At 40.1% G+C, this 7,152-nt stretch overlaps 1 pseudogene; it reads right to left on the bottom strand.

Annotated features, from left to right (window-relative positions):
* Positions 1-1,971: 1,971 nt before the first annotated feature.
* LOC133052720 (ATP-binding cassette sub-family A member 10-like) lies at positions 1,972-6,940 on the bottom strand (annotated as a pseudogene).
* Positions 6,941-7,152: the final 212 nt, after the last annotated feature.

Here is a 7,152-nt window from a genome sequence, read left to right as displayed (position 1 = left end):
CAAACAAATGTCCAATGACTCAGTGATGTTACTCCTTCCCCTCCTGCCCTCCATCTTTTTCAGCATTGGGATCATCTCAAATGAGTTCTCTCTTCACATCAGGTGTCCAAAGTATTGCAGCTTCAGCTTCAGCATTAGTTCAGTTCAGTTCAGTCACTCAGTTGTGTCTGACTCTTTGTGACCCCACAGACTGCAGCATGCCAGGCCTCCCTGTCCATGACCAACTCCTGGAGCTTAATCAAACTCATGTCCATCGAGCTGGTGATGCCATCCAACCATCTCATCCTCTGTCATCTCCTTCTCCTCCCACCTTCATTCTTTCCCAGCATCAGGACTGATTTCCTGAATATTTCCTGGTTTGATCTCCCTCCTGTCCAGGGATTTTCATGAGTCTTCTCCAGCACCACAGGTCAAAATAAGTCAATTCTTTGGTGCTCATCTTTCTTTATACTCCAACTCTCATATTCATACATGACTACTTAAAAGACCATAGCTTTGACTATATGGACCTTTGATGGGAAAGTGATAGCTATGGTTTTTAATGTGATGTCTTGTTTTGTCATAGCTTTTCTTCCAAAGAGCAAGTTTTGTTTGTTTGTTTGTTTGTTTGTTTTGTTTTGTTTTAATTTTAGGGCTGCAGTCATCTTCCATGGTGATTTTGGAGTGAAAGAAAATAAAATCTGTCACTATTTCTATTTTTTTTCCCATTTATTTGCCATGAAGTGATAGGACCAGATACTATGATCTTAGTTTTTTGAATGTTGAATTTCAAGCCAGCTTTTTCACTCTCCTCTTTCACCTAATGAAGAGGTGCTTTAGTTCCTTTTTGCTTTAGTTCCTCTTAGAGTGGTATCATCTGCATATCTGAGGTTGTTGATATTTCTCCAAGCAATCTTTTTTTGTTTTTTTTCCCTTCAGAGCAGCTCATTACAGCTTTATTTATAAATGTGCATGGAACCAGAATGGCAGGTAATAGTAAAAAGGCTAACATAGTAGAACATCAGAGGAATGCTGTGAAGCTGTTACAGAACACAAAAGGGTTATAATGACATGAAAAACAACCACGAAATGGTGAGAAATATAAAGAATTAATAGGCTCACTGATGTCAACTTCAAAAAAGTACTCTTGAAAAGCACATTGAAAATGGGTCAGCCAAAATATTTACGGTGGTTTTACTACAGATTTCTGTTATCTTCACTCACACAGTTTCTATACACCCTGAAATGAGCATTTATTTATTTTATAATTAGATTTTATGAATAAATCTAAAAGTTATGCTGTCCTTTCATCTATCAACTTTTTAGATCATCCAACAGTCCGTGTCACATTAAGTTGGTACTTAAGTAAATAATGCTTTAAAAAGATGATATGCTTAAAGTCTAGGGTTAAAAAGCCTACAAGGTTTTATTTGTAACATGTGCTTAGCAGTCAGCCTTATTGAATAACATAGCTCTTGTCTAACATTGCGTGATTTCTGAATTAACGTTAGATACAAAATAGACCTAATCGGTGATTAATATAACATCTGATTAATATAGCATTAATTTTATCTGCTACATTTCCCTATTTTTGCATCTTCTCTCCATTCTAAAATTAAAAAAAAAAAAAAAAACTTTTAAAACCTTAATCATGGGATTTCCCTGGTGATCCAGTGGTTAACATTTCACCTTCCAGTAGAGGGGGTGTGGGTTCCATCCCTGGTCAGGGATTAGATATTCTATGTGACACATGACAAAAAAACCCAAACATGAAACAAAAGCAACACTGTAACAAATTCAATAATATCTTTAAAAATGGTCCACATTAAAAAAAAAAAAACCTGAAAAACTTAACCATTATTGAATGTTTAAACTACTGAATGTTCTGTTAACTTCAGTAATATGGAAGATTCTTATAGAATTACAGAAATTGAGGATGCAGTGAGAGCTAACATCTGACACGAGGAGGTTCAGTGTCTTAGACTCTTCCAGCTACAGAAGTTTCCATCTGACTGTCGCATCAACATCATCATCAAAATCCCCCTGTTCCTGCTCTTTGGAGAGTTCTAAGAATACCTGTTCCAAGGTGGCCTGAGAAAGGCTGTATTCTTCCAGGTCTAAGGTCTGTTTCACTGCATCTAATTTGGAAAAGGCCTGAGACAGGGTCAACACCCTCCATGGGTAATTTATATGCCATCATGAATGAATAGCTTTCTTGCCAAGCATCCTGAGGGAAAAGCTTGAGAATCTCTGTGTGCAGAGCCTCCACCCGGGTGAGCGCCTTTACTTTCACATCCAATATATAGTCTTTACCGAACTTGCTTTTCAAATGCTGAATGGAACTGACACATCTCAGCCTTCCAGACACCATGATGGCCATGTGGTCACACACTGCCTCAGCCTCGGCCATGTAGTGGGTGGTCAGCAGGGCGCCCCTCTCTGTGTTTTTAACAATGGCCTGGATTGCCTGCCACATCTGCAGCTGCCTCTCAGGGTCCATCCCTTGGTTGGATCCTCCAGAAGCACCACTGCCGGGCTCCTCAGGACGCTCACCACGAAGCATAGCTTTCTCTTTGCCCCCTCAGATAAGGGCTTGGCAGGGAGCATCATCTGGTCCTGCAGCTTCAATGTGTCTGCCAACCTTGGAACACTGAGAGCAGCCTTCTCTTTGGCCAGTCCTTTCACAGCTGCGTACAAGTCCAGGTGTTCTCTGACCATGACATTGGACCACAGTGCATTCCCCTGGGGACAGTACCTGAGACACCTGATGCCATTGCCTTCCTGTTGCATCTGAGGTGTTCCCCTGCCACTGAAAACCACCACTCCCTCATATGGCTTTGTGTCTCCAGTTATCATTTTAATAGAAGTGCTTTTCCAAGCTCCGTTGTGCCCCAGCAATCCCAATACTTCACCTTTGTTAATACAGAAAGAAACATTCTGAACGGCTGTTTTTGTCTTTCTTGCTGAAAAGCACCTTTTTCTTTTTCTATTTATATTCTTGTGTAAACAGCTTGCCATTATTACTGGCTTCTCATCCAAGTTGGAAGCAGTGAGTACATTTGCCGTTTTCACTCTTTTCGTTTGAATGTCTTCATCCTCTTCTTCCGGTTCTTCTGGGTTTGGACGATTTTCTCTTCTTTTTGGAGAAATTCTGAAAAATGGATCTTTCCTCATTGTTTCTTTTCCATACTTCATTTCCAGGCACCATGTAATAAAAAGAGAAATGATGATCTGAAGGTGCGGTATGAAGACTGTTAGGAGAATTATTTCATCAGTTGTACTTTTCTCATAGTCCTGAATTTTGGACCTTCTGTGATACATAGAGGACAACTCTATCATATGTAATAAGAAAAAAGAAAAAAAAAAAAAAACTGAAGTGCACAAAAGCATCAAAATTTTATATATAATCATAATGACATTTCCAGAACAAGTTAGTCCCAGAAGGATGAGTATAAATATAATGAGATAAGAAAAAAGCTGAGAGACAAAAAGCCATTATATTTTCTTCCCATGGGAAAAAGGAATGAAATCACATATGTGAGGAGTATGAGACACGCCCACAGCCAGCAATGCAAACCACCAGAGTCAATATGAATTCTAATGTAATTGTGAATTCCAAAAATATGTAGTACATGAAATGCATTGAAAGAATTCCAAAATAAAATGGAATGTCCACCAGTGCCTGTCCACACCAGTACACTGAAGGACAGAGGCCTGAGATTCATAACTGAGACTGAGCTTTTTGTTCGTAATCACTGACACTGCTCATCCCAATGTAACGGGAAAGGCAGTTTACAATGAGCAACAAAAGAAAATCCGAAAGGCCAGTTGCCCATCTTGGATCATTGGGAGGAAACATGCTTCTGTCCATTTTAGTAAGCTCTGTCAAGTAAAAGATTCCAAGAAGGGCATTGCTAACAATCCCAATAAGAACAGGAAAACAGTTCATCCTCTTGGTATTGCATGCAACTGAAAATCTGTAATCCTTGTGGCCACCAGACACTATGATTGCTCCATTGTAGGAAGGGTCCTCTGAGCCATTTCTATTTCTAGCATCATCTACTTCCAAAACTAGATCCTGATGCTTCAGGGACTGCACAGCATCTTCAATATTGTATCCTGTATTGTTGATGATCAATAGATTGGTCAGAGGAGTTTGAGGGAGCTGTTCCAGAGGAAGGAAGTGCATTCCAGGTGAAAACTCCCAGCGATAATCACGAAAAAACATTGAATACACTATCTTCTCACAGATGGTGGGGATTAAAGCAATTCCAAACACCACTAACAAGGGCAGAAAATTTTTCCTCTCATTCCTCAACTTTAAGAAGCGGAGTCTCGCCATTGCACAGACTTGTCATCTCCACAGAGCTGCAGAATTGACGGCTTTTTTTCACTTTAGGAAGAGAACAAAGAGCCTGTTCAACTTCAGGCTCAACTCCAGTATCTGTGCTCACGTTGATTTCCACCAGTCCCCCAACACCAGAACCTGGCTTATCCATTGCTGATCTGCCTTTTCGGTTCAATAATACCTCACTCAGAGTTGTCATGGAAACACCAAAATTCATTATGCCCTGGTCAGAAGAATTTTCAAGGTCTCTGCAAAGATCTGCAAACTTGTCTGTTCTCTCCAGGGGTGAAATATACACAAGTTTTTCTTCACTTTCTGCTGTTAACCTTGTGTCTGAGATGTGCTTTGTGATGAGGGATGTGATTCTCTTTGTATCACACCTTTCATTCCTGTGTAAACTTAAATGTTATCCAATACCCCATTTCTGCTTCAGAAACAAAGACAACCCTGCGCCTCCGAGCTTCCCATTAAACAGAGAAAGTTTCCTATCAGGCAGGATGTCAGCCTCATTCATGAACTGAGTACTAAAAGGGATCATGTTGGTAGTTTTCCACCCCTTTAGGAAGTTCCACATGAGGTGCCTTGAGAAAGGATCCAGTCTAGCAGTTGGCTTGTTCAGGAGCAAAATCTGAGGCTCTCCTAAAACGGCAATCTCAAATGTGAGTTTTCTCTTCTGTCCACCACTTAATTCTTTAGCAATGACATTTTGAATATTGTACATGTCTGATTCCATCATAACTCTTTTTACCTCTTGTTCCGCTTCTTTTTGTGGAATCCCTTTTATTTTAGAAAATAGCCCAAGGCATTCTCTCACAGTAAGAAAGTTGAAGTAGATATTAAATTGTGGACAAAATCCAGTGTAATTTCTTATTTCTTTCATGTTCATTATTTCAGAGAGTTGGGTGTTGTAAATAGTGGCAGATCCTTTGGTACAAACAGACCATGCTCAGCAATGATGATTCACCATCTCCACTGTGTCCAAGAATTGCTGCGAGCTGGCCTTCATAGATATCAAGACATATGCCTTGCAATGCTTGTACTTTTTTGGGCTTTCCTTTGTTTTCTTTTTTAAGATTTCTGAATCTTATGGTTTCTTTTCTGTGGAACTCTGGAGACACTGACTCAAAAGAATCATCACAGAAGATTTCAGAATTCATTTCATTCCCAAAGACTTCATGGTGAGTGTTTTTATGTTGGGGCCAAAACGAAGACTTCAGGAAAAACAGTGGTGAATGCTGCTGGCCATTTTCATCAGGCAAAATGTTCTCAAAATATAATGGTAATGTCAAATAGAGCAGAGTGTCAAATGCCAGAAAGAAGAAAATCACTATCATTGTTTATGACTTCCCAGAGGGATCAGGGAAAGCAATATCACTCACATGATACTCCTGATGTGAAATCTGAGTCATTCCAGCAGTGGAGGCAAAAGTGTTAAGCAGACATAAAGCCCATCCCAATGATAGCGGGAGTTGTCTGTACAATGCCGTGAACCCCAGACAGCCCCAAGAAACAGTGAAAAGAGACCCAATCAAACCGGTTAGGATGGGTTTCTTTGTCACCACACAGAGGAGGAAAGCCGATGCTATCAAAGACAGGCCATTCAGGGTAAAGGGTATGACTACCACCATGAAGCCAGTAAGGATAACCATTTGGAATAATTTTTGACCAGAGTCATAAAAATGGACACAATAAAGATGAAGCCAGCATACATCAACGCCTAGGAGAGCCAAAATGCTGACTGTTGGAACCCCATCACTGTCATCAGCTTCTTATTATTTTTTTTCAGTCCTCTGTGATGTTTAATGATGCAAAATACACAACAGGGGAGAAATAAACAATACAAATAAAAATAAATGATTCATTTACAATTTCTCCCTTAGAAATGAAAAGGAGTGTCCTCATATTTATTCCAATAACTGATGACAGAAATACAGAACAGACTTTTGAACTCTGTGGGAGAAGGTGAGGGTGGGATGTTTCAAAAGAACAGCATGTATACTATCTATGGTGAAACAGATCACCAGCCCAGGTGGGATGCATGAGACAAGTGCTCTGGCCTGGTGCACTGGGAAGACCCAGAGGAATCGGGTGGAGAGGGAGGTGGGAGCGGGGATCGGGATGGGGAATACGTGTAAATCTATGGCTGATTCATATCAATGTATGACAAAACCCACTGAAATGTTGTGAAGTAATTAGCCTCCAACTAATAAAAAAAAAAAAACAAAATTAAAAAAAAAAAGAATCCTAAAAAAAAATAAATAAAATAACTGATGTCAACTTTTCCATCACAGAATAATTTGTTGTGACTTCTATAATTGCAGCATTAATTGCAGTTTGAAAAGCCACAAACCCACTTTGCCAGTATATTGACAAGAAACAGAAAGTTTAATCACGTAGAGCCCAACAGTGGTCTGAGTACTCGAAGTGCTCTCTTAAGATTGGGAGTCTGTGTCCCCATCTGAACTTCAGCCAATAGGAGGAAGTGTCATTGAACACAATCCCCACCATCTCAGAGTCATTTCTTGGACAGTGTACTCTGTCCATGGGTTCTTCATTAGGGATCCCAAGGATTGTTCTTCGTTTCATAAAGGAAGCTGAAGCCATCTTATCCATGATGCTCAGGGTTACGTTAGTGACCGGCCACCACAACCAGGTCAGAGTAATTAAATTAATCGACACATCCTAGGACTTGAGGAGGCTGTTGCAGGAAATGAGTAGCTCTGAAGAGTTCTGGAGAGAGGCACCGAGAGAGCCGCAGAAGCAGCACCATCATCCACTCCAACAAGCTCTCTTTTTTCATTCTCCATTTTCTAAGAAAATTCTTG

Source organism: Dama dama, chromosome X (genome assembly GCF_033118175.1).
Source record: "Dama dama isolate Ldn47 chromosome X, ASM3311817v1, whole genome shotgun sequence".
Taxonomy (NCBI): Eukaryota; Metazoa; Chordata; class Mammalia; order Artiodactyla; family Cervidae; genus Dama; species Dama dama.
Note: the sequence above shows the minus strand (reverse complement) of the source record. Positions and strands in the feature narration are given on the sequence as shown.